Source organism: Chlorocebus sabaeus, chromosome 22 (assembly GCF_047675955.1).
Source record: "Chlorocebus sabaeus isolate Y175 chromosome 22, mChlSab1.0.hap1, whole genome shotgun sequence".
NCBI lineage: Eukaryota > Metazoa > Chordata > Mammalia > Primates > Cercopithecidae > Chlorocebus > Chlorocebus sabaeus.
In genome coordinates, this window is record NC_132925.1 from 67638873 (window position 1) to 67664500 (window position 25628).

Sequence of the window (25628 nt, forward strand, 5' to 3'; positions counted from 1 at the left end):
GCTGCATAGTATTCCATGGTGTGTGTGTACCACATTTTCTTTATCCAGTCTACTGGATCTACACTGATGGGCATTTAGGTTGATTCCATGTCTTTGCTATTGTGCTGCAATGAATATATGTATGCAAGTGTCTTTATGGTAAAACGATTTATATTTCTTTAAGAATGTACCCAATAATGGGATTGCTGAGTCACATGGTTATTCTGTTTTACTGCTTTCCACAATGTCTGAATTAATTTACATTCCCATCAGCAGTGTATAAGGCTCTCCACAACCTCACCAGCATCTATGATTTTTTGACTTTTTAATAATTACCATTCTGACTGGTGTGAGATGGTATCTCATTGTGGTTTTGATGTGTATTTCTCTAATGATTAGTGATAGTGAACATTTTTCCATATGCTTGTTGGCGGCATGTATGTCCTCTTTTGAAAAGTGTCTGTTCATGTCCTTTGCCCACTTTTTAAATTTTTTTTTTTTTTTTTTTTTGGCTTGTGAATTTGTGTGAGTTCCTTACAGATTCTAGATATTAGATATTTGTCAGATGCACAGTTTGCAAATAATATGGGGTCCTAGGCCACTTTGAGGAGTTTTGGAAATCTACAAAACTATTCCTCAGAACAACGCAGGTGAGCAAATACACACAACATTTTGCCAACAGTTTTTAGGGGTTTTTGAACCCAGAGGCCCAACCTTGGCCCCCTGTGTCAAGGAAGCTGGGGAGGGCTCTGCCTGATGCTGCAGTCCCAGCCACCTGCAAATCAACTCATATTGAAAATGTGCCCAATCAGTGAGCACATTCCCGTCTCCAAGAGTGCCTTGTGGAGGCAGATATGCACTTGAAAACTGCATATTCTAGAGTCTTGGCCTTTCCTGCTTGACAGCAAGAGGAATATGCAGGAGTTTGGTGGAAGTTTCTGACACAGAAATCTTACAATGGGAGGTTACCTCTGAAATCCCAGTGGAGTCCATTAGTGGAGCGATTTGCAGCTCCTTGCTTTGCTAGGTGTGCCAAGAGCGGTTCTGGTTTTAGAAGGCAGTCATCCAGGACTGGGAAGGGGCAGGCTGGGAGAATCTAAGCCCCACTGAAGGGTCCCAAGTGGAAGATGAAGAATGATGAGGATGTAAATTCTTGGTGTCTGGGAGAAGCCTGAAAGACTGGAGGCTAAGACCAGCCTTGAAAATGTATAACAGGAGACTAAATGGCATTTTCTCCCATCATCTCAGACTGGCTGACAGTGGCACAGAGCTAGGGAGATTTCTGCACCACCACTGGGGTAGGGGAGAACAAGGAGACAGCACACTGTCCTCAGGCCTGACGAGGTTGGCAGAATGGGCCCTGTTACTACTAATCATCATTACTGCCTTTCCACAAGCTATCAGTTTAAAAGAACAAAATGAGAGGGGAGAGTCCTGTAGCCTTGGAAGGAGTGTAATTCTCCTTCTCCTTCATCTCTTTCGTCTTCCTTCAGCTTTCTTTTCCTTCTCCTTCTTCCTTTCCTTCTCCTTTTATTCTTCTTTCTCTTCCTCCTCACCCTCCTCCTCCCTCACTTTTTTTGTTTTTTAAAGCTATTCTAACCTCACTGGGGAAAGAAAGGGGACTGTGCTTTCTGAGGCCTAGCAAAAGGAATTGGAAGACAATCAGGGGTTGTCTTAGTTACAGTTCCCTTAGATGCAGGTTCTGAGGCAATTAGTTTGTTTAGGAGGGGATTCCAGGAAACACTAATAGGAGAAATGGGGAAGCGAATCAGGGAAGGGAAGAAGTCACACTCTTCAGAGTGTGTCACAGAGCAAAGTATCACTGCAGGCAATAGGAGCTTAGTCCCACTGGGGACCTCTCACAGTCAATAGAGACCATGCCTTCTGAGATATTCCTCACAGGGGCTGGGATACTGATTCAACAACTCTGAAGAGCCATTGATTGCCTCCTGGTCTTGAAAGGTGTTAATTCCCTGGTTAATTTCAGCCTGCTGCTTGCTCTGGCAGAGTGAGCTCCAATCCTCAGAGGAAGCCCCCAGGCAAAGAGGCAAAGAGACACAGGTGCTGGCCAACGAAGCTAGGCTGACACATTATTTGATTTCATTCATAGCAAGTTCAGAGAGAAGCAAAACAGATCTATGGTGTTAGAAGTCCAGACAGCAGGTACCTTGGGAGGGGATGATTAGAGGAAGGTTTGTAAGATTATGATCTTGTCTAATTTATTGATCTGAGTTTGCACAGATGCGTTCATTTCATACAAATTCATTGACCTGTACACTTGTAATCTGTGTACTTTTCTACATGTCTTTTATATTTAAATATATTTACAAAAACACGAAGTCTCATTTCTTGGAATGGGCCTTTTCTAGTAACTTAAAGTGTCTGAAAAGTTCCAGAATTGAACCAAGATGTCACCAAGGGAGACATTACCCAAAGGAAAATGGGAATTCAGCTGAGCAGAGATGAGGGCAGCAACATCCAGACATGACAAATGACCTGCCGCTCCAACAGAAACCGCTAGAATCAAACACAGAGAAAGGAAATGGATGGGAAAAAGTCAATTTTGAGATTATTTCCCAGCCCCAATAAACTGCGATTTCTTGAAAAACCAGTTGCAAATGTTTGGCAGCAGCTTTGCAAAGAAGGTCCTCTGAGAAAGGATTCCAGATGGATAGGATGTTTCCCCAATAAGTCTCTTGTCTCCAGGCTCCAGGGAGACCTGGCAGGGCCGGCGTTGCAGCCCAACACACATGAGGGGACCCACTGGCTTCTTCAAATTTCCCACTAAATGTTGTGATTAACCACGCTGTGGCTCCAATTAGATCAAATAAAAGCAACATGTTAAAAGAATAGCAGCAGGAGGTAATGTGCATATCATTAAAGAACAAGTTACAAATATGAGTCCTTTGGTGAGTCTAATAGAGACATGTCGCGTGGAGCTGAGACAAACGCAGTCTGCTGGTTTGAGGTTGCACCCTGAGTTTGCCATGGGTTGGGAGCTGGGCAGATATTAGTAAGAACATTATCAAGGAATAATAGCTATTTTTTAGGGCTTCCTATCTGCCAGACACTGTGTGAAGTGCTTTGCATGCAATACTAATGAAGAAAGTTGTATTTATTCCATTTTATGTTGAAGAAACTAAGGACCTAAGCAGATGGGAGAATTGATAAAGGTTAAACAGTTAACTAGTGGCTGGGTCTGCCTGAATCCAAAGTCCACCTGATTTTAATTTTTTATTGAAATTGAGGTATAACTTACATATAGGAAGATATAGACATCTTAAGTGTAAGGAACTATTGCCTATGCATACACCTGTGCAACCACCACCCAGGTCAAGCTATGGAGCATCCCTGGCATTCCAGAAGGTTCTCTTATGCCCCTTTTCCAGTCACTATCACTCCCAAAGAAAGTGCTGCTCAGAGTAGTTTTGCCTGTTCTTGAACCTCATAGGTGGCAGCCTACCCTGTGTGCTGTTTTGTATCTAGCCTCTTTCACTCAACTTATTTTCGAGATTTACCCATGTGTATGGTGCTTGAATTAGTAGCTCATTCATTTTTCATTGCTGAGTAGTATTCCACTAAGAAATATACTGCACTTGATTGATTTGTTCTGCTGATAGTATTCAGGTTGTTTCCGGTTTTCAAGGCCAAGTGCTTTTAACCACACATATTTCACTGTAGGTTGATGAAGGCAGCTGGGTTACTTGTTTTTGTTGTTGTTTGTTTGTTTTTATGAGACAGAGTCTCAGTCTGTCACCCAGGCTGGAGTGCATTGGCAAGATCTTGGCTCACTGCAACCTCTGCCTCCTGGGTTCAAGTGATTCTCCTGCCTCAGCCTCCCAAGTAGCTGGCATTACAGGTGCATGCCACCATGCCTGGCTAATTTTTGTATTTTTATTAGAGATAGGGTTTCACCCTGTTGGCCAGGCTGGTCTCGAACTCCTGCCTGCCTTGTTCTCCCAAAGTGCTGGGATTACAGGCATGAGCCAGCTGGGTTACTTGTAATAGTCGGGCAGGGGAACTTACATGAAAAAAGAAGGAGGTTTCAGAGGTCACAACTATGAACAGTAAAGCTAAGAAAAAATGAAAGCTGAACAGAAACCTCTTGCTCTCAGATTTCTGCATAGCTCCCGCCCTTGTGTCTTTCAGTCCAGTCTCTGCTCAGATGTCACATTCTGCATACAATGGCACCTCCTAACAGATGAAATGATGGCATAGGCATGCAATCTGCAAAATCCATACCGCAGGATATTCTAGGGGACAAATGACCTGACCATTTCAACAAAAACCTGCAAGAAACAAAAACAAAGAAAGGAAATGGGTAAGAACCTAAAGACTGAAAGAGATTTGTTTGAACCTGAATTTAAGTAAGGTTTAGCATGCAAAAATATTTGCGACAATGGGGAGGTGTGAACACTGATGGGACATGATCGCATATTAAGGAGTCCTGGTTATTTTTTAAGTGCGATAATGGCATTGAGGTTATGTTTTGTAAAAGTCTCTGTCTTTTAGAGTTAAAATAAAGGACACCTCTCCACCTTCACACTCTAGCTTGCTTACCTTGTGCAGGGGAGGAAAGATTTCTTTCCTCACCCATTGCTAGGTTTATGACTGAGATACCTATCATAAAAGACAGATTCACAAGAGAAAAGCATAGAAATTTATTTAATATAGTTTTATATGACATGGGAGCCTTTAGAAGTGAAAGACTACAAACAACAACAACAACGGGGAAATCTGTGTATTTTTACGCTAAGTTTGATGAAGAGGTGGACAGTCCTGGAGAAGTGTGATTGGACAAAGCAGGTGTGATCTACTGATAATAACCTGGGGGCCTGTTTGTTCAGATTCTTCGCTGAGTCCCTATGTCATGGACTCTCCTTTCCTCCGCTTATGAGTTGGGCACAGCCCACATGAGTAGTATTCCACCGTATTCCACATGAGGCTCTTATGACCGACTTCAGCAGAAGGTCAGAGGATTCTATGATATTTGATGGTGTGCTTCAGGGGAGGAGGGTGGGGATCAGAGAGACCTTCCCGCTTCTGCGGTTTTCTCAGATGCCAAGATGCTCTAGTTTGGGGTAGCCTGTCCTAAATCCTATCACCTGCCTAATGTTACTTACTAGCTCTCATTTCCCTCTGACACTTGCCTTTTTTTTTTTTTTTTTTTTTTGAGACGGAGTCTTGCTCTGTGCCCCAGGCTGGAGTGCAGTGGCGTGATCTCGGCTCACTGCAAGCTCCGCCTCCCGGGTTCACGCCATTCTCCTGCCTCAGCCTCCCGAGTAACTGGGACTACAGGCGCCCGCCACCTCGCCCGGCTAATTTTCTTGTATTTTTAGTAGAGACGGGGTTTCACCGTGTTAGCCAGGATGGTCTCGATCTCCTGACCTCGTGATCCGCCCGTCTTGGCCTCCCAAAGTGCTGGGATTACAGGCTTGAGCCACCGCACCCGGCTGACACTTGCCCTTTTTGCTTTCTTGAGTAGAAGCTTCATAAAGGCAAGACCTTCATCTCATTCACAGCAGCTGATTCTATCACCTTGTATGGCACCTGACACACAGAAGCTACTCAATAAATATTTGTTGAATGGATGCATGAAGTGTTTGAGAAAGTTCCCCTGCAAGCAAAATGTCAAAGAATTGAAAAACAGAAGGAAACGATGAAGCCTGGGGACATGGTTTCTGAAATCAGGGTTTTTTTTTGTTTTTTGTTGTTGTTGTTGTTTTTTTACAGTGCGAAGAGCTGGCTGTGGAAGGCAGCTGTGTTAGAACTATTTATGAAACTCTCACTTGTGCCTGATTGGGGGGAGATAAAAATCTACCTCCCCAAAGGCCCCCCCAGCTTGAGTTGTGGCTGCTGCACTATGGGCTTGTTTATGTTTAGCAGCTGGGGTCCACAGGGAGCCTGTGACAAGGGCCGGGGCTGCAGCAGTTGAAGATGTGCCTGTCATTATTTAATTAAATCATCGTGGGCATGTCCCTTAACTTCTCGGAGCCTCAGTTTCATCTATGGTAAAGGAGGTTGATTATTCATCTACTTACAGGGGTTCTGAGAGAAGCAAAGGACAGCTGGTCCCAAGGAACTGCATTTGATAAGCCCCCTCCTCCCCCAACCCTACCCCTTCCCCAGGTGATTCTCAAGCTGGTGTCCCTGGGAGAAACCACACCAATGGAAGTCACTTGAAACACAGGAGAAAAGATTCTAAAGTTGTGTCTAAAAAAAAAATTGCTAACAGTCAAACTGCCTTTGAAAATTCTCTGGGAAGGGACCTCCCTGGAGAGGACAGCCGTCTCTCCACGAGGCCAACACAGACAGTGCTTCCTCCAGTGCTGGAACAGACCACCGTGCTTTCCCTGGGCCCCAGATGAATGAGGTGATGTGAGGCTCACCCCGCTTATGGGAAGACACTCTCACTGAGCGGGGCTCGGAGAAACTGGGACCCAGTGGTTGGCACAGCCAGGTTCTGAACGCGGACCATCTGGCCCCAGAGGCAAGGTCCTACAACCCCTGTGCGGTATGGGTGTCAAAGGGGACCTCCACGGACCGGCAGTGCTTGGGTTAAAGTAGCTTTAGGGCCGTCGGTCTGGACGCGGCGCACAGGCAGAAGTGAAGAGAGGAGGAGGGAAGGAGGGGAGGTGTGCAGTGCAGCGGAGATAACCACAGAAACCACCGCAAGGGGAGACGTGGGCCTTCGCCCGGCTTCGGTGGTCACTGGTCCCACGGGCAGGACTAGGCAGGTGAGCTGTGATTAAAAATTGGCTCAACCACCGGTCCTTGACCCAAGCCGCTCACAAATCAGAGAGGCTGGCTGCTTTGAGTTTCCTCTGTTTCTTTGTCTTCTTGGTTATAGGCACTGCACAGTGTTGGGATAGGCTAGAAGGAGACCCCAGGACAACAAAGAGGCCTGCACGATCCCCAGCCTGACCATCAACAGGGACCTGCCATGGGTCAGAAACGACCTGCCCACACACGTCCACACGTCCTCCAAGGCTGGGGAGGAGGCGGCAGGATTCCTGGCTTCCCTCCAGGCTCTGCAACCACTTCCCCTCCTCCCTCTCTCCTGCTATTAAATTTAGGTCTCTTTCCGGAATGTTCTAAACCTTTTTAAAGGCAGCAACACACTGTTCCTGAGTTGGCTGTTACCTCTGAGAAACCGGGAATGAATTGCCAAGTAATTGCCGATGGCTTTGAGCCTGGACTCTGGGCTCGGGATCCTCCTAGGCCCACCCCTGGGATGAGTCATCGTTCATCGGAAGGACCCCTCCCTCCTAAGACCCCTGAGCTGCTCCAGACGTGGCTGTAAAAGCTGGCCTCGGCGTGGCTCCTGTCTCTCTCCATGCCTGACTGCCCTGCTCCTCACCCCGCCGTCCTCTCCCTGATGGTAGCTCATTCATTCCACCGGTCTCTGTCACAGACCCCAACAGGCTCTGCCTGTGGCCGCTGACCCTCACTCCTGGGCAGGCTGATCCCACCCTCATGGTTTCCAACAACTGCTGGCTTTGCCCGAGGGTCCTCTCTGGCTGCCCCAGCCAGTCCAGCCCCTGGTACAAGCCAGACCAGAAGTTCCAGGGTGTTACCCCTCCAGTCCCCAGCTGCCCGTAGCCATGCCTGGTGGACACACACCCCAGCTCCTGTGCCCCTCCATGGGGATAGCTAAGGTGTGTTCCATTCCCCATACTGCGGACCCCAGTTCCCCACAGACACACCCTGTAGGACTTTTTCTCCCTTCCTTCTCTCACTTCCCCTCTCTTACTGGGTCACCTCACCACTTGCATTGACATCTGTGGCAGTGGGAACTCAACCTTGAGAACGCCTTTCAGAGGCTTAACACATATTCGTGCTGAGCCAGGTAACTAACCGCTTGGGCCTGTCTTAGGCAAAAGAGGTGTGACCGCAAACAGACAGATCTGACCCCAGACTTTGCAGAGGTCAGCCTCACAGACACAAGGACTGCTGAAGCACTACTACCAAATTTGCAATTCGCTTTTAAAAGATTTGAGTTCCTACCATGGGCCAAGCAGTGTGCCAGGCTCTGGTGATATGGGGTTGAGTAAATTAGACAAGAATTTTCTTTACTGGGGTATACGTGCTGGTGGAGCTATCCAATGACTAAGAAAAAAAAAAAAAAGTCAATTGTAAGTGTTATGCAGCGTGTAATGTGTTACTTTAGGTGCTCAGGGAAAGTCATGTTTAGGCTGAGCTATGAATTATACAAAGGAGCCAAATGGATACAGGTAAGACAGATGGGCCGGGCGTGGCGGCTCATGCCTGTAATCCCAGCACTTTGGGAGGCTGAGGTAGGTGAATTGCTTTAGCCCAGATGTTAGAGACTAGCCTAGACAATGTGGTGAGATACCGTCTCTATAAAAAATGTAAAAATGAGCCATGAATGATGATATGTACCTGTAGTCCCAGATACTCAGGAGGCTGAGGTGGGAGGATCATAAGCCCAGGAGGTTGAAGCTACAGTGAGCCATGATTACGCCACTGCACTCCAGCCTGGGTGACAGAACAAGATACTGTCTCAAAAACAACAACAACAAAAAGGCAGGAGACCACAGATAGAGGGAGCAAAAGCATGAAAATGGGAAGCTTTCTCAGAGTGCTATGAATGGAGCGACTTCCTGGAAGCTGGGCAGTGACTAAGGGCAGTGCCTGGTACAGAGTGTAGGCTCAACCTGGTCTTGGGATTAGGGCAGAATTCTCTGCAGAAGTAAGGAGACATAAATCTGAAGAATCAGGAGGAGTAATTGAGGACTAGGAAGAGAAAGAAACTTCCAGGCAGAGAGAACAGCATATGCAAAGGTCCTGAGGCTAGAGACCGCCCAGTACATTTTGACTGGCTAAATAGGAATTAAGGGGTAGATGGCTCAAGATGAGGCTAGAGGGGTAGTGTGATTGATAATCTTATTGTTCAGCAAATGTTCACTCTTCTCCCTGCCCATTTAGGGAACAGGATACTTCCCCTGCCCCACTGACTTGAGGCTTGTCCTTGTGACTTGCTTGAGTCAATGGAATATGAGCAACTACAACATAAGCAGAGGCTTGAAGTGTGCAATTCAACTTGGTCTCTGGCATTCCCACTGTTCACCATGAAAAGAGTATACTCTGGTTAGCAAGTAAAGAAGATTGAGGTCGATCCTCAGCCTGGAGCTAACTGAACTGTACAGTCAGTGGAGAGAATCAATAGTCATTTTAAGCCACCAAATGTTGAGGTGGATTGTTACACAGCATTGTTTTGGTAATAGCTGACTAATACAAGTGGGTAGGGAACCAATCCTGCAGGGAGGCCACTAGGAAGTTATGTACGAAGCTCTTGCTACCTGCTCAGGTTGGTCAGCTGGGTTGGGAGGTTACTTCTATGCAGTTGTCCTGCAAAGATGATGTCATGCAGGTAAATGAATGATTTATGGGAAGCTGAAAAGTTGCCTTTTGGGCAAGATCAAGGAGCCAGGCTGCTGAGAATAAGCCTTCATATGACACAAATCTTAAGTTTGGCTCTCCTCATCTGTCCCAGGTGAAAGGACTGTCTGTGTGTATGATCTAGGATGTTTAGTGTGAAGTCGGGTCATGCTGTCATTTCCAAGGTGAACTCCTTGTGGGCAAAGATTTAACTGTGGACAGAAGTACAGGTAAATATGCTGACAGAAATGAAGAGAAGATGAGTCAAAATGGAAACAAACTCAGGGAATAAAATGTTATGCCTTTCAAAGTGACAATGGAAGGCTGACCACCATTTCGGTTCCTCCCAAAGGGGCTGCTGTCTCTTGAAATGCAAACTCCCGGCAGTATTGGTGGTTCTGGAATGGCAGCATCTGTTATCCAAGGGAATTACAGGACAGAGCACCAATCTTCAATGTGGGGAGGAGACAGGGGAAAAGAGGTGGGGTAGCTCAGACATGATCAGATGGGTCACTGTCTGGGACAAGCCATTTACAAAGACCACATGAACAAAGTCAACCTTGATCTGGGTTGGCAGCTGGGTGGTGGTGGGGGAAAGAGCACTATGTACTCAAAAGCCAGGGCTCCTATGGGACGTTTCAGGAAAAGTTCCAGCCTTCCCTTGTCAGCTCTTGGAGTAACTAGATTTCCTTCCTTGTCTTAGAAAAATGCTTCTAGAGTAAGTTGATAGCAACTGAAACAGTAGAAGCATCCAGTTTTTGTTAAAATCCTGCTTTCATTACAGCTGCAAGGGATGGATCTAGAACTGATTTATGGAGCTCAGGGATTCTGTGAAGTCATACTTGGCCTTCACAGCAGGAGAGAGAGAAAGACAGAGAGAGGGAGAAGCAGTCAGAGGATGTAACCTCTCTACTCGCTTGGGATGAAAAAGCTCCTTCTCTCTCCAACATACACAGGCACAGACATCCTCCCAGGGGAGGTATTGTGGCCTGACTCTCACTTTGGGAAGTTTCTTCTCCTGCTGCCTTTTAGGACCAGAGCGTGCTTTATCTGCAAAGGCTGGGCCCCTGTTTTATGCCTCCAGGGCAATCCTCTTGGACTCACCTTGTTAACCTGAGTATCACACTGTTCTCTGTCTTGATGGTAGAACTAGAGAGTCCTGAGGCACAGATGCTCAATTGCTCAGGTAAATCAAATGGTCTCACATACTCAGCTTGGCAGAGGCTCAGAGCATGAACCAATTACTCCTCCCTTTATTCATGCAACATGTATTTATCCATTATCTACTCTGTGTCACTCACTGGAGCTACAGAGGTGAAGGCACAGTCTGACCAGTGAGAACAATGCCTCTCAACACTTTTGATGCCACAGCACACAGTGAAAGGCTCATTTTATAGGACATAACTCTGAGATGCATGGTAGCATTTCAGAGTTTCTGTCTCTTTTCTCTGCTTTACCTTCTTCTATTACCCTTGGTTTGTATGGACCACATCCCCAAAGAAGGGGGTGGGGGCTATTAATATGCTAAAATCCATACGGGTGGTGAACATGTTAATATTGAAAAATTCAAAATAATCGGAATGGCCATCTTAACAGAAGCAGATCCTGAGACAAAGATTCAAGTGTAGTTGTTATTGTGTTGGGGGGTGTAGACAGCCCCAGGAGGGAAAGGAAAAGTGATATGGAGAAGGACAGGCAGCCAATCAAGGCAGGTTATTAAGCCAAGTACTGCTGTGGGCAACTGGAGCTTGCAGCCATGGAGAAAGCTCTGGGATACTGTGTACAGCACACACCTGAGTTGTCCCACCCAATGGGCAAGGGAGCTGGGGTATTTACACACCAATTCCCTCTTAGTCATTGGTCAAGAGCTATTCCTGGCAGGTGTTAATTCTATGGCAGTTTTCCCTGCTGAAGTGATAGGCAGCATGGCATTCTGCAGATCTGAAATGCAGAGCTGGCAGTGGAGTTTGGCTGGAACACACAGAAATGTTAGAGATATGGGCAGGGCATGGACAGATCCTGCTAGATGCATCAATGGGGGGTTAGTGAAATATTTGATAACACATCCTTCAAGCCCAGGACAATGTGGAACTATATTCATTGACATAGAAGTGCTCAACTACACATTATTGAGTGCATGAAAGCAGCATAGAGAATATCTAGTATTGAGAGAATACTAGATATAGAATAGAGAATATATTTGAATATATAGAATAGAGAATATCATTGGATTGCTTATTTTTCTCTGTGTGTAAATGTGTCCCACATACTGGAAGGCAAGGCCAGCACCAGGGTGAACCAAGAAAGGCTGTTGCTTTGGGGTAAAGTCTAAAGAAATGTCAAAAAGTTCAGTAATCAAGATAAATATTTCAATGCAACATTTTAAAAATATCAACATTAATACAAAAATTCCATGATGAACAAGGTCAGGAGCTGACCTCGTATTTGCACAACTCAGCCTTATTCACTTCATCCTAATCCCAGCCCTGTTGTATTCTGTCTCCCTAAAATTTTGACCATTTGAGGCAGAGAAAGAGAGAGAGGAGTTGGAGAGAAAGTCTGATTTCTTTCCTCTTCCGGCCCGCCAACCTCTTGCTCGTGCCTCCCTTGGTCAATTCCAACCACAGCTAACATTAGAGCCTTAAAATATCCACCTCCAAAGGATGGCCTCTCCTCTCCTCCTTCTCCCCATTCTGTCTCCTCTCTCAGCCTCTACCCCCAGCACAGAGCAGAGCAGTTACAGGGCAAGGACTGGCATGGTTCCCTCAGGAACCTGTAATAATTTGCAGGCAAAAAGAATCAGTTCCCGAGCAGGCCAACAAAAGCCCTAACAACTGATATGTTGTCTTCCAGGTGCAGGTCAGCAGTGGCCAGTTAACTGCACATGTTAGTTCACAGTCCTCTGGGGTGACAACCTTGGGTCAGGCTGACCCGGCCAGAGAGCACAGAGCCAAACGCCAAGTAATCAAAGCCAGTTTGTTGAAACCAAGCCATCTTACTCCCGTCTCCCAGACAATCGGGCCACAGCCAAGAGTTTCCTACCGCTGCCTCCTCTGGGAGTCTGCGTTCTGTGGGCTTGTGCAGTCGTCCCCTTCCCAAGTTGGCTGATTCTCAATTAATCAGGGATCCGGACCCGGTTTATGCTTCCTCCCTCTAGTAGCTTCCACTTTCCTCCCTCTGGTAGCTCTTACACCTGTGGAAAGATGGAGAAAAGTGAGTTCTGTCTGGTTTTTGCACGGCAGCAATCAGAGAGACCAAAGTAGCTTGGTTAGGAGCAGCAGAAACTGAAAGGCCTGGCCTTCGAAGATTCCATTGACTCTAAGCGGCATTTTTTTTTTTTTTTTTTTTTTTTTTTTGAGATGTTGGCTCACATCAGTGCGAACAAAATCATGTTTCTGTCTCGACTGAGTCATTTGGCTAAAGCATTAATTTCACAGCCAGCATTCACACTGACACACACGACCTTTAGTTTTCTTCCATGAAGAATTAACACACAATGACTTGTTTTCAGGTCCCAGGCCACTGGCAACGGTGGCCTTTGTCTTGTTTGTCACAGTGGCTTTCATTCCCGTCCACCTGATGTGCCTGTGATGAACACATGAGGCTGCTGCAGAGGCAGAAAGGTCGAGAAAGGAGGGGGAATTTTGCAGTACTCCACAATGAACATCAGCACCTTGTTAAAAACAGAACCAATCAGAGAAATGCATCATTCCCTGGATCTGGTAGTCCAGTGGGGTAGAGGAAGAGGGAGGCTTTGATCTATACATCTTCATCACACTTTGGGCCTGGCACACCGGTGACCATGGGATTCCTGTCTGCACCACCTACCTGTCTGGACATCTTTGGACAAATGACTTAATCTCTCTGAGACTCAGTTTCTTCAACCACAAAATGAAACATAGTAGGACCTGCCCCATAGCATTGTTGTGGCGACTGAATGAGATCATGCCCTTGGTCACAGTACCTGACAAAAAGTAAGAGCCTCATAAATGTTGTCTTTTATTATTATTCATGGAAAAGGCCAGTCCAGAAACTTCGTTTTAAATGTCTGCTCCATTTTTTCCAGGGCTTCCTCAGCAAACCCATAATTCTGGGTCTTGGTAAAACACTTGCAGTAAATGTTTATAAGGTTGACATATGCATTGCATGTCAAAACCCAAGAAGGATGAAAGGCCAGCTGAAGAAGAACAATCCTTCATCTGAAATCCCAGCCCACACCTGTAATCCCAGAACTTTGAGAGGCCGAGGCAGGCGGATCACTTGAGGTCAGGAGTTTGAGACCAGCCTACCCAACACGGTGAAAACCTATCTCTACTAAAAATACAAGCTGGGCACGGTGATGCATGCCTGTAGTCCCAGCTACTCAGGATGCTGAGGCACGAGAATCGCTTGAACCCGGGAGGTGGAGGTTGCAGTGAGCCGGAAGATCATGTCACTGCACTCCAGCCTGGGCAATAGAGTGAGACTCTGTCTCAAAAAGAAAAAAAAATAAGAAAGAAATCCCAGCCCGCTTTGTCATTCTTAGCTTGGCTCATTCTTTCTCTGCACTGACCCTGACCCACCCCCTTTATGACCTTTCCACAGAGGAAAGCCCAGAGTAGGTGTTGAATAATTGGCATCTATTGTCTTTGGATGCAGACTCTGAAACCAAGCTGTGAGGGCCTGTACTTTATTTGGGAAGTGAACTAGGAGGTACTAGTAGGGGAGTGGGGAGGTGAGGAAGGGAAGGGAAGGCAGTCCATCAGGGTATGTCATAAGCAGGTCACTCTTGTGGCCAACTGGACTCATCCCACTACTAGTTACCTCTGGAGACATTGTAGAGCACACCCCTGAGTTGTCTTACCCAAGTTGTGAGGAAGCTGGGGATTTAACCACTAACTCCGATCAATCATGGACTGCCAGCTACTCCTAGGGGCATGTATCCTGTGCAGAGTTGACGGTGGCCAGAGTGGAAGGCAGCAGTGGCAGAAAGGGAGCCAGCAGATGTGAGCTGGTCCCCAGGAGACACGGGCAGGGCAATGGTGGCTTTGGCTACACCGTCCTCAGGTTGCTCAAGTTTAGCTAATCAATTGCATTTGACTCAGGAAATGTATTGCTTAATTGGTGCCAAGTCTGATGGGATTGTGTCACTGTAGTGCCCCAGGACCATGGGTCTTGGTCTCAGAGGCAATGTGATTTCCAGCCATCTGGGCACAGCTCCTGCTAACAAATCTGCCTCTGGTGGATTGTCTTTTCTAGAAGGCAGCCACAGAGATAGAGTTCCAGTGCTCATTCTTTCTTCGAGAGATCTGTAGAATGAGCCAACATCTGGTGCCTTGGGTTTCTACGTGATAGGCATTCAGCTGAGACCAGCAATTCATCCTCTTAAGAGGTCACCAGACCACAACTTTTGGTCAAGGTGACCTGACAGGGCTGCACTGACAACTAAAGAATAAAGCAGTGAGGTGAAGTCTGCTGACCTGGGGGCACCATGACAGTAGTCTCCAAGACCATATTCCAGGCCTTTCTATGTGTCTCTTGGTTCTAACTTAATAGCCAGCATTCATGGAGCTGCTTCTACGCATGAGGCATTAAGACCATATGTATTATGTCAAGAGATGAATGGTGTTAGCCCTGCTTTATAGATGAAGAAAATATAGGCACAGAGAAATCAAGTATCTTGCCAAAGTCAGAGAATCAATAAATGACAATACAGTTGAACCCAGGTCTCTCTGGCTGCTGAACCCATAGTTTTAGCCAATGTGCTATATTTTATTTATTGTACAGGTTTTCCTTGTTAACCCCGAAGGGTTATGTCCAGTAGTGTGGAGTAAACTGGCTCCCTGAAGGTAGAGGAGAGGATGGGAATAGCTGTGATTTGGAGCATCTGCCAATTTCTATGGTATAAATACTCCTACCGTGGCCAGTTTCAAGCTCCTTAGCATTTAATAAGCGGCTTATGAAATTCCAGAATGTGGAACAACTGGCTGCCACAAGCCAGAAGGAACCAGCTCCAGCCTTCCACTGGTGATACCACCCTCCCAGAGGTCTTCATTATCAAGGTTTCTAGAGAATATTGTTGAAACAGTTTCTTTCTTAGCCATTCCACTCCTTAAATCTTGCCCGAGAGCTCTAGGATTATAAATGAGATCTTGGTATCATTCATTCAACAAACAGGAAGTGTCCATAAGGCATGAGGGGTGATGCCTCATAGGGAGACCCAGTTCTAAACTGTCTTAGGTCTAGTTTTCCAGCAGCAGACTCAGAGGCAAAGATATGTGTGCTGCATGAGGAAGTGTTGCAGGAAAAAACACAGGGTGGTGAGGAAGTCAGATGGGAAGGGGAAGGGAGCAAGCAGGGGTATGGTGGCAAGTCAAGTCCCATGAAGCAGCAGTCCCCAGCCTTTTTGGCACCAAGGACCAGTTTCATGGAAGACAATTTTTCCATGGACCAGGAGGGTGGGGGGATGGTTTCGGGACAACTCAAGCACATTACATTTATTGTGTACTTTATTTCTATTATTATTACATTGTAATATATAAAGAAATAATCATACAACTCACCATAATGTAGAATCAGTGGGAGCCCTGAGCTTGTTTTCTTGCAATTAGACAGTCCCATCTTGGGGTGATGAGAGACAGTGACAGATCATCAGGCATTAGATTGTCATAAAGAGTGGGCAACCTAGATTACTTGCATGTGCAGTTCACAATAGGGTTTGTGCTGCTATGAGGATCTAATGCTGCTGTTGATCTGACAGGAGGTGGAGCTCAGGTGGTAATGCGAGCTCTGGGAGTGGCTGTAAATACAGGTGAAAATTAACTCTCTCACCTGCCTCACCTCCTGCTGTGCAGCCTGGTTCCTAACAAGCCATGGACAGGTACTGGTCCACGGCCCAGGGATTGGAAACCCCTGCTGTGAAGGGTACTTTAGATTCAATCTTGCAGGGGAGCTTTGGAAAGAGTGGGGTGCATCTGGGGTGTCCTGATGAGGGGTGATATGAAGAAGTATTTCTACTTGCAATTCTCACCACCTGTCATTGGTTAAGGGCTGTCCCCAGAGGGGCACACATTTTCAGGTACAGCCAGCACTTGACTGGTGCAGCAAGGCTCCAGTTGTCTGATGGCAGCCCCTGATGAAGAAGTGCAGGGATAGACTGGTAGGAAACAGAGTCCCTCAGGAGGTGGTGTAAACAGAAACAGTGAAGGGGTTAGGTGCAGAGCTCTGAGAGTGTCTCCTTCATAGTCATTCACTCGACCAGCATTTACGAGAGCTATAGTGTACTGAGCACTGTCCTAGGTTCATAGGACCCAAGGATGAATGCAAACAGCCAGGTTCCCTGTTCTCAAAGAGCAACTAGACCCCGACATGATCTAGTCAGAGAGCAGGAGTCTGAGCAATCCAGATGACAAACAGATCATTAGCAATTGGGATACATGGCTACAGGAAAACTATGGGGTCATGAAAGAGTAGATAAGAAGACAGAAGGTGGATTGAGGTGGGTTAGAGAAGGCACTCCTCACAATTTGGCAGGGAAACCCTAGGTATTCACTGAGGATCTCAAAAGAGTGTGCAGGTGAACAGCTAGTCTTCTCTGGTCTTTGAGTTTTTTTGAGGGTACTAGAAGACTTGTGCAAAAACACAACAGGTACACCAAGACCACAGATTACGTATGGCGAGAAAGATTCATGGTTACATAAATCACCTACCCAAATTTATGTTGCAATTTTTTTCCTAAGCAAAGCCCTATATACCACTCTAGTCCTTAAAACCTACTCAAGGTATGTTTATTCACAGAGATACTGGGACTTCCATACTTTTGGTTACTATGAAACCTGCAGGCTCTAGAGTCAGAGTGCCTGAGTTCAAAACTGGCTGATCACCTAAGTGGCTGTGTATCTTTGGACAAGCAGTTTAACCTCTCTGTGCCTCAGTTTCTTCATCTGCAGATAGCGGTAAATGTACCTACCTCACACAGGTTCTTTTGTAAACAGTAAATGGAAATGAGTTGATGCTTGCAAACTGCTTAGCACAATCTCTGGGCATAGTCTAAGTACTAAAACGGTAGCATTATTTACATTATTAGGTATTATATTTGAACAGATATCCTTGATATGGTTTTAAGTGAAAAAGTGAGATTTTCCAAGACATAGTTTGAACGGATGTTCTCAAACTTTGGCCTCAGAACCCTACACCTTTAAAACTACAGGAGCCCAAAGAATGTTTTTAAAAATATGTATTTAAAATATTTGTTAATTCATTAGAATAATAATAATAAACCCCTTATATGTTAACATGTATATCATATTTTTATGAAAAATAACTATATTTTCTTAAAAATTAGTAAAATAAAGTTGTATTGTTTTTACATTTTTGCCAGTCTAATCTTTTCTTTTCTTTTCTTTTTTCTTCTTTTTGAGACAAGGTCTTGCTCTGTGACCCAGGCTGGAGTACAGTGGCACAATCACAGCTTACTGTAGCCTCGATCTCCTGGGCTCAAGCGATCATCCTCCTGCCTCAGCCTCCCAAGTATTTGGGACTACAGGTGCACACCACACTATTTTTTTTTTTTCTTTTTTAGCAGAGACAAGGACTCACTATGTTGCCTAGGCTGTTCTTGAACTCCTGGGATCAAGTAATCCTCCCACCTCAGCCTCCCAAAGTGGTGTTGGGATTACAGGCTTGAGCCACCATGCCTGGCCTCAATTTCTGTCTTAATTGAAGACAGCCAGATTCCCATATATGTTCTTCATTCAAACTATTGTGATGCATTGTTTTGGTTGAAGTATATTTTAAAACCCAGCTTCATACAGTTGGAAACAAAAGGACGATTTTAATACCCTCTTCAGAAAACTGGCTATTCTTTTTTGATACTGTACCAAAACTCAACAAGTGGTAGTTTTGTAATGGTTAGGTGCAACCTGAAATCTGAAACCCTATCAGTGAGCTTTTATATTTTATCATATTAAAATTAATCTATGTTGTGTTTTAAATGGACCTGTTACCCATGTGTGATTCTATAACATTATATCAACTATTTGGAAAATATTGGTTCACAGGGTTCTGCACATCTACCAAATGTTGACACATTTTGTTATGTAATATCAAAAGGTCACATGTGTTAATATCCACACTGATCTTATCAGAAGAGTCTTCAAACATGGGGACGCCATCAAGCACATAGTGGAGGATGTAAGTTTTCCAGAAATTCTATTTTTTGATGGCAAGCTAAAATGTTTTCATTGGCAGCAATGAGAAGGCATGAGATTACTACCTAGCCTCAGTCTCACATAAACTCAAAGCTTCCCTCCCTGATTTCCCTCTTCTTCAGTCTTTGCCATGCACCAGAGGTCCTGTCTTTCAGCAACACTCTTTGCAAGTGAGGTAATATTGTATTAGCTTTCGTGTGTCACTGATTTTTTTTTTCTTTTATCTTTTTCTATATAGTCTGGATAAGCCTATTGTTTCTGCATCTAACCCTGCTAGCTTCAAATTACTTTCTCCTCCTCCCTGTGGAATGGTGGGTTGGTTCCCATGAGCAGTCAAAGACAAGACAGGGAACAGTATGAGGTCACCTACTGAATAGTTCTTGAATCAGTCACCTTCCCCCACTCCTAGCCACCACGACTTAGCCAGAACCCACTATTTTCTTTGGCTGGGATTTTGACAACAGGCTTGTAACAGGTCTGCAGGCCTCGAGTGTGGAGGCCTCGCCTAGTCCGTTCCCCTCTGACCAGCCAGAGAGCAAATCTGCAACAGTCCTGCCCCTGATACCTACTGCAACCTGGGAGAAAAGCACAAAGGAGGGTGCAAGGCCCATCTCCAGCCCCACACATGTGGACCCCACAGAACGCAAGTTCAACAGCTACTAACCCCTCCCGTACACACACAGTTGCCTCTCAGATTGGCCTGCTGGACAAAGGCTGTAGCGGCCTCCCTGGAGAAGGAAGAGGGACAACAGAAATAGGTGTGCACAGACCCCAAAGGTAAGTTCAGGGTGTTTGGAGCAGGAGTTCCAGGTATGTAAAGCATGATGCATAAAGAAGTGGGTGCAGGTTCCAGGTGGCATATCCTTTGGGATCACCGACTCCTCAACCAGGTTGTCAGGGAGGCAGTGGGGTCCAGGGCAGAGTCTTGTAAATCACACCCTAAGCAAGAACCTCATGTGCCCATGTCTAAAGGTATAACGGTGTACAAATCTAATCTACCCGACCCTGCATCAAGCCCCTGAATGGCTCCCCATCACCCCATCACTCACAGGATCAAGTGCCCATGCCTTGGTCTACCAGGCCTCTCCCCATCTGGTTCCTGCCTACCTGTCTTTCTTGCCCTTTACTGTGTCTGGCTCTGGTCCCTAGGTGCCCCATGCTCTCTCACTGCAGGGACTTTACAGCATGTGACCTCCTCTGGGCCTTGCCCTGGATGACATCTCATCTTTGCTGTGCTCTGCTCGGGGATCATTCTTCCCCGGCACCCCAGTCCCTCAGCTCTAGCCTAAAGTCTGGGTTGGCTTCTAGTCTTCAGCCTTCACAGCTTTCATATCTTCTCTGTCCTCCACCAACCACAAAGTATGACAGCCAGCACTAGGCAGTGCTCACTGCTTACAGCTAAGGGTACTGAATGCTTCCAGTAACTCTATGACATGCATGCTGTGTTTATGCCCATTTTACAGGTGAGGGAACTGAGATGAAGCATGGTAACTAATCTGGCCACAGGGCCAGCTAATAAGAGAGTCAGCCTCTGAGTTTAGACACCAAGCTTTTAACCACTGTGCCAGTGATTTTCGGTCCTTAAACTTTTGAGTACAGCAGAATCACTGGTGTGCACACGATTGATGTGCAGCAGAGGGGAGGGAGTAAGTTTACTAAAGTGCAGACTCCTGGGTCCCACCAATCCAGAGATTCTGATTCGATAGGTCAAAGGTGGGGCCCAGAAATCTGCATTTTCATAAGCTCCCCAGAGGATTCAGATGCAGGCGTTAGGGGGAACCACACTTTGAGAATCACACGCTTTCCTGCCTAACCGCAAGTCTTAAACTGCAACCCGTAAAATATAATTAGGCCTTCTGGGCTCAGCAGGGCCCCTGAGAAGGAGGAAGAAGACACTGCGTGCATCTAGCAAGTTCTCCACGCCACCTGTGGTGGTGGTTGGAGTGGGGAAGGCCTTTCCCTGGGGGGAAGATACACACCCTGGTTGCATCATATAGACACAACACCAGAGCCATAATCTGGGGTGTCCGGAAGCCAGCACACCCTTCACATTTCTGTGACAGTGTTCAGTTCTGACTTGGCCATAACTGCTTGGAACGTGGTCTGTCTGTCCCACCCCACTGGCTGCTGCTAGTTAACTGGAAGCTGTGGCCAGAGGGAGTATAGGCTGAGAACATAATTAGGGAGCCCATTCCCAGCCGACCAGCAGGAGGACTTTTGTACCTTGTCCATCTCTTCCCTGAGACTTGTCAAGACACTCAGTGGTTGGTCAGCAGCCCTGGCTTGGGCACCGTAAAGCAGGGAGGATGAGGGGCAGCAAAGAGGACTGTGTGGTGACCTCAATGGGTGGTCTCCTTCAAGCCTTTCCAGCTCTGCCCGCAAGAACATTGTGACAAGTCCTCTCCTTGGAAGGAGGAAAGAGATGTGTCCTCAACTCAGGGACACCTGGGGTGATCTGAGACACTGGGCCTTTCTTTCACCCCATTGTTTCCTCTGCCATAATTTTCCATTTTCTCCTGCCTTTCTTTCTTTTCTTCTTCTTCTTTTTTTTTTTTTTTTTTTTTTTTTTTTGAGATGGAGTCTCACTCTGTCGCCCAGGCTGGAGTACAGTGGTGTGATCTTGGCTCACTGCAACCTCTGCCTCCCAGGTTCAAACTGTTCTCCTGAGTCAGTCTCCCCACTAGCTGGGATTACAGGCATGCACTACCACACTCAGCTAATTTTTGTATTTCTAGTAGAGATGGGGTTTCACCATGCTGGCCAGGCTGGTCTCGAACCTCCTGTGATCCTGACCTCAAGTGATCTGCCCATCTCACCTCCCAAAGTGCTGGGATTACAGGTGTGAGCCACCGCACTTGGCCTCCCCTGGATTTCTATTCCTTTCTCACTCATCTTCTTCCCTCTGTCTCAGCCACTTTACCTTCTGAGAGAGATTATTCTCAGAGTCCCCAGTGAGTCATCTGTAGCCAGATTGTGACCTCCTGACCAAGCAGGGCCAGTGGGATTTCCCTCCCAGTGACCTGGCCTTAGGGCTCAGACTTACGAATCAAGTCACTTCGTGGACTAAACCTTTAAAGTGCATAGACTTGGGCTGGAGCTGCCCGCACTGGGGTGGCTGGGGTGGCCGTGCTGGGCAGGCATTCAGGGGTCACATGTTCTGGTGTGCAAACAGAAAGAGCGCGGGGCTGGTCTACAGCAAAAAGCAGGCAAATGAAGCAGAGAAAGAGAAAAGTGCTCCCTAAGAACCCAAAGAGAGAGGAGAAAATGCCCATTTGCTTCCTTTCAGCTTTCCAATTCCCAGCACCAGTCTGTTGTGAAGAATTTCTAGTCTTAAGCGAGAGGATACCCAGATGAATTCCTGTCCTTGTGACCCACAAGATAACCTCACTCCTCAGGACTGCTTTCCCTGTGTTTAAGTTAGCTCAAGTGAGTTCGTTTTGGTCAAGCAAATCATCCCTGATGAAGACAGCCCTGCCGGGAGAGGTGAGTCCTGGGCTGACACACCCGGTGAGTTACAAACACTGGCTGAGCTTGGGGCTGTGCCAGGCATAGGATTTGATGAGCAACGAAAGACATGCTGTCCCCGCTCTCTGGGAACAGTGAGGGTGGGAGGAGTCAGAGATGCAGGCAAGCAGGATGGGGCTTCATCCTCAGGGAACGGCAGTGATAGAAGCTGGAGCAACGATCGTTCCTATCATGTATGTTAAGCAGAAGGGCTGGGGGCAAGGTCTGAATGCCAGGATTCAAACTGGAGATCTGCCAGGGGCTAACCATGTGGCCCTGCGCACATTTCTTAAACTCTAGAGATTTCGATTTTCTGAGCTGTGACATAGAGATGGTGACCCTCAGAGTGCACTTATACTTAGAACAATGCCTCGCACTTAGGAAGTACTCGGTATTTGTCAGCTATTATTTTCTTCTCTGGGCGTTGGGGAGGGTGCTGGGTAGAGCCAAGCATCTTGAATTGTAGTAGCAGGGCCATATCACTGAAGACTTTATAGATCCAGCAAAGGAGTTTTGATTTTATCCAGAAAAACTATGGGAAACTAGAAGAATTGTAAGCCAGCAAGGGGCCTTGTTAGATGAATGCTAGGGTTTTCAAGCAGCCTCCAATCTGAAGACACTGCTAGTTGTTACAACCTGGCCAGGGGCCAGGGAGGTTCAACTGGCCTCTGGTGGGTAGAGGTCAGGGTTGCCACTAGCCATCTTACAGGGCGTAGGGCAATCTTGTAAAACAAAGAAATATTTGGCCCAAAATGTCAATAGTGCCAAGGTGGAGAAAGCCTGGATTAATGTATTATAAAGAAGAGAAATTCTCAAAGAACTTAACACAGAGCTACCATTCAACCCAGCAGTCCCATTACTGGGTATATATCCAAAAGAAATTGTTCGACCAAAAAGATACATGCACTCGAATGTTCATTGCAGCACTATTCACAATAGCAAAGACATGGAATCAACCTAAATGCCCATCAATGGTGAACTGGATAAAGACAATGTGGTACATATACATTGTGGAATACTACACAGCCATAAAAATCAACAAAATTATGTCCTTTGGAGCAACGTGGATGCAGCTGGAGACCATTATCCTAAGCAAATTAATGCAGGAACAGAAAGCCAAATACCGCATGTTCTCACTTATAAGTGGAAGCCAAACATTGGGCACTCACGGACATAAAGATGGCAGCAATAGACACTGCAGAGTACTAGAGTAGGGAGGGAGGAGGACAAGGTTTGAAAAACTAACTGTGGGTACTATGCTCAGTATGAGGGTGATGGGATTAATTGTACCCCAAACCTCAGCATCATGCAATATACTCAGTTAACAAACCTGCACATGTACCCCCTCCATCTAAAGTTGAAATTATTAAAAAAAAGAGAGAGAGAGAGAGAGAAGAGAAATTAATTAGAAATGAAACTTTCCCACCCCAGGGGCTCAGTTTCCCCATCTATCAAAAGACACACATAGGAGGATGTAGAAGGCTGAGTGCTGTGTGGCTTCCATGCCTGACCTTCCATGATATGCTTATTCTCCTGTTGTGATGGGCCCACTGTCCTGGACCCTTCTGACACCAGCCATGTGGTCCTGACCCTGGGCTCTCTGAGCCTCTCATTACAGATAATCCTGACGGGCCCAGAGAGTGTATGAAGAAGACAGGGCTCAGGATCTAGTCCAACTGTGGGATTAGATTCTGGCACCACCCCTTGCCAGTTATGAGACCCAGAGCAATTTTCTTTGCCTCTCTGTGCGTCAGTTTCTCCATCTATAGAGTAGGACTGATAACACCTCCCCAGAAGCACAGGTTCGAGGGTTTGCAAAGCTCTCATTCCAGCCCCTGGTTCATCACAGATGTTCCATCAACATCAGCTCCAACAATGTGAGATTGCTAAACACCAGGGGAAGGCGTGAGAAATGCAGCCAAGTCGATGTCCGTTATCCACGGAGAAGTCGTTGCAGACAGGCTCTCTCCAGAAGCCTGTGACAACCCCCATCAGTCAGAAGGAGCTCGGGGAATGTGTGCTCCTTTGAATATTTGCTTGAACTAATCAGGGAAGGAGAGCAGGAAAGCAAAAGGAACTTTCAGAGTAAGGCAGGACTTGCAAACTCAATGCCACGAGGGCCAGGGAGGCAGCAGACTGCAGGGTTAGGTATGAAATTTAAGTAGTAATTACTTGAGTGAATAGCACCAGAGACATGGCGACCAGAAGTGCTTCCCTCAGAGGGGCAGGATGGCAGACCCGAGAGGCCGGGTGCTATTTCAAATTCCAGCTTGGCCACCCACCAGCTGTGCAAATTTAGGAAAAGTGCTTTGCCTTTCTGTACCTCAGTTTCTCTATCCATAGAAATAGAGATATGCAGATAAAAATCATACCTACCTCAAAGGGTTGCTCTGAAAATTCACTATCTACAATATATATAGGCACAAACATCAGCATCCGACACAGGGTCAGCACTAGGGATGTCATTGCGGCTGGCTTCTGTTTCCATCTTATGATAACAGCACACAATCTGAATTAGCCTCAGTGTCAAGCAGTGTGGTCTGCAGACCAGTGCCATCAGCATCACTTGGGAGCTCATTAGAAATGCAAATATGCAGGCTTCACCTCAGACCTACCCAATCAGAAACTCTACGTTAATTGGCTAGGTAACTTCAGTTAGAAAAATTAACCTCTCTAAGCTGTGGATTTCTTATCCGTAAAATGGAGATTTCTAATATCAGCCACCTCCTCTTCTGCACTCGGGGCTCTAGGATGGCTTCGGCCTTTTGTCAGTTGCTGGGCTCTCTTCTGCCCCAGGGCCTTTGCATTTACCGTTCCATCTGTGTGGAATGCCCTTGGCTCTCCCCATGGCTGCGGTGCTATCTTTTAGGCTTCAGTTTAAATAGCACCTTCTCAGAGAGGCCTTCTTCACCAACTCTGCCCCATCTCCTGTTAATCCTTGTCACTACACTCACTTATTTCCTTCAGGTGCTAATGACAATCTACAACTCCCTTATTTTTGAGTCTACTTACTTGCTTCTTGTCTCTCTTCAACTCGTGTCGTATAAACTCCAAGAGGGCAGGAACTGGGTCTCTCTGTGCACAATGCCTGGCACAGCATGTGCGTTCCATAAACAAGTCTAGAAGGAATGGAAAAGCCTATCATAGAAGAACAGAGAGTGCTCATCACAGCACCAGGCGCAGGGTGAAGTCCCCATAAGAACAACAGGACTGTCCAATTATTATCATAAAATAGGCCACCATGTAGCCCTGGGCTTCACAAACAGCTACGCGGAGCAGCACAGAGGCTAGCGGCAGCCTTTCTGTCCCTGGCACCCGCGCTTAGTCTGCACTGTGTGACCCTCGCACCCAATCATGTAACAGGGCTGCTCTGAAGAAGCTGCCTCATTAAAATATGGAAATAGTTGTCACGTTGCTATCACCCAGCCCAAACCATCAAGTGCTCCAAATTGGTTTTTGTCATTTCATACGGCACAACATACATTTGTTAACTTTTCAAACAGTAAACACCACCTGCAAAGTGCCTTTAATATTTAATGTAACTATAAATTGTTT

The 25628-nt window shown here is 46.4% G+C and overlaps 1 long non-coding RNA gene across 1 annotated transcript; it reads right to left on the reverse strand.

The window, feature by feature from the left end:
* Positions 1-521: 521 nt before the first annotated feature.
* On the reverse strand, positions 522-25327 carry LOC140709778 (uncharacterized). Its single transcript, XR_012090501.1, has 3 exons — positions 25086-25327; positions 12424-12574; positions 522-4268 (listed from the first exon to the last, which is right to left on the reverse strand). It is a non-coding gene; the product is annotated as an uncharacterized lncRNA (long non-coding RNA).
* Positions 25328-25628: the final 301 nt, after the last annotated feature.